At 42.1% G+C, this 2,541-nt stretch overlaps 1 protein-coding gene across 1 annotated transcript in view; it reads left to right on the top strand.

The window, feature by feature from the left end:
- LOC137655568 (uncharacterized) overlaps nt 1-2,541 on the top strand; it is a 346,296-nt gene that overhangs the window by 218,121 nt on the left and 125,634 nt on the right. The window lies entirely within an intron of this gene.

Here is a 2,541-nt window from a genome sequence, read left to right on the forward strand (position 1 = left end):
TTGCTACTTCATTCACTCCCTGACGTACATCTGCTTCCACTCCACCATTTGCTGCAACAACAGACACCAAGTACTTAAACTGATCCACCTCCTCAAGTAACTCTCCATTCAACATGACATTCAACCTTGCATCACTTTCTCTCGTACATCTCATAACCTTACTCTTACCCACATTAACTCTCAACTTCCTTCTCTCACACACACTTCCAAATTCTGTCACTAATCGGCCAAGCTTCTCTTCCTCGTCTGCAACCAGTACAGTATCATCCGCAAACAACAACTGATTTACCTCCCATTCACGGTCATTCTCGTCTACCAGTTTTAATCCTCGTCCAAGCACTCAAACATTCACCTCTCTCACCACTCCATCAACATACAAGTTAAACAGCCACGGTGACATCACACATCCCTGTCTCAGTCCCACTCTCACCGGAAACCAATCACTCACTTCATTTCCTATCCTAACACATACTTCACAACCTTTGTAGAAACTTTTCACTGCTCGCAACAACCTTCCACCAACTCCATATAACCTCATCACATTCCACATTGCTTCCCTATCAACTCTATCATATGCTTTCTCCAGATCCATAAACGCAACATACACCTCCTTACCTTTTGCTAAATATTTCTCGCATATCTACCTAACTGTAAAAATCTAATTCATACAACCCCTACCTCTTCTAAAACCACCCTGTACTTCCAAGATTGCATTCTCTGTTTTATCCTTAATCCTATTAATCATTACTCTACCATACACTTTTCCTACTACAATCAACAAACTAATACCTCTTGAATTACAACACTCATGCACATCTTCCCTTACCCTTATATAGTGGTACAATAGATGCACAAACCCAATCTACTGGTACCCATTGACAACACAAAACACATATTAAACAATCTCACCAACCATTCAAGTACAGTCACACCCCCTTCCTTCAACATCTCAGCTTTCACGCCATCCATACCAGATGCTTTTCCTACTCTCGTTTCATCTAGTGCTCTCCTCACTTCCTCTATTGTAATTTCTCTCTCATTTTCATCTCCCATCACTGGCACCTCATCACCTGGAACAGCAATTATATCTGCCTCCCTATTATCCTCAACATTCAGCAAACTTTCAAAATATTCCGCCCACCTTTTCCTTGCCTCCTCTCCTTTTAACAACCTTCCATTTCCATCTTTCACTGTCTCTTCAATTCTTGCGCCAGCCTTCCTTACTCTCTTCACTTCTTTCCAAAACTACTTCTTATTCTCTTCATATGACTGACCCAATCCCTGACCCCACCTCAGGTCAGCTGCCCTCTTTGCCTCACGTACCTTGCGCTTTACTTCCACATTTTTCTCTCTATATTTTTCATACTTCTCTATATTATTACTCTGCAGCCATTCTTCAAAAGGCCTCTTTTTCTCTTCCACTTTTACCTTCACTCTTTCATTCCACCATTCACTGCCCTTCCTCATGCTGCCTCCAACAACCTTCTTGCCACATATATCACTTGCAATCCCAACAAAATTTTTTTTACTAACTTCCACTCCTCCTCTAAATTACCAGTTTCTCTTACTCTCACCTCGTCATATGCCACTTTCAACCTTTCCTGATATTTACTTTTTACCCCCGGTTTTATTAGCTCTTCAACCCTCACTAGCTCCCTTTTACATCCACCTACTCTGTTCCCCCCCACTCTTTTGCTACAACTAATTTTCCTTCCACCAAAAAATGATCAGACATACCGTTAGCCATACCCCTAAACACGTGCACGTCTTTCAATCTTCCAAACATTCTTTTAGTTATCAACACATAATCCATTAATGCCCTTTCTACTACTCTTCCATTTGCCACTCTTACCCATGTATACTTATTTTTATCTTTCTTTTTAAAAAGCTAGCACTTATTACCATCTCTTGTTCAACACACACATCTACCAGTCTCTCACCACTCTCATTTTCACCCTGGTACGCCATACTTCCCAATGACACCTTCTACCTCTCCAGCGCCCACTTTAGCATTTAAGTCACCTATGACAACTACATAATTCCTTCTACCCAGTCCTTCTACACACCTAGTTAATTCATTCCAGAACTCATGCTGCTGCTCTTCACTTTTCTCACTACCTGGCCCATACGCACTGACAAACGCCCAACATTCCCTACCCAACCTAACCCTTACCCACATTAACCTAGATGATATTTCCTTCCAGTCCACTACTTTACCTGTCATCCATTCACTCAGCAATAAAGCCACACCCTCTCTCGCTCTTCCCCTTTCAATCCCAGACACTCTACCAGACATTTCACCAAACATCACTTCACCCTTTCCTTTCATCATTGTCTCACACAAGGCCAATACATCCATCCTTCTACTTCTAAACATACTTCCAATCTCATATCTTTTACTCTCTATCGTACTACATCCACCCACATTCAGACACCCCAAAAACTAGAGTGCGGGGGGCAGTCACTCTCCCCCGAGCTCCATCCTCTTTGTTGATGCCTCGTAGGATTTTTATATAGGAGAAGGTGTCCCTTTTAGTCGCC

The sequence above is a fragment of the Palaemon carinicauda genome, chromosome 16, assembly GCF_036898095.1.
Source record: "Palaemon carinicauda isolate YSFRI2023 chromosome 16, ASM3689809v2, whole genome shotgun sequence".
NCBI lineage: Eukaryota > Metazoa > Arthropoda > Malacostraca > Decapoda > Palaemonidae > Palaemon > Palaemon carinicauda.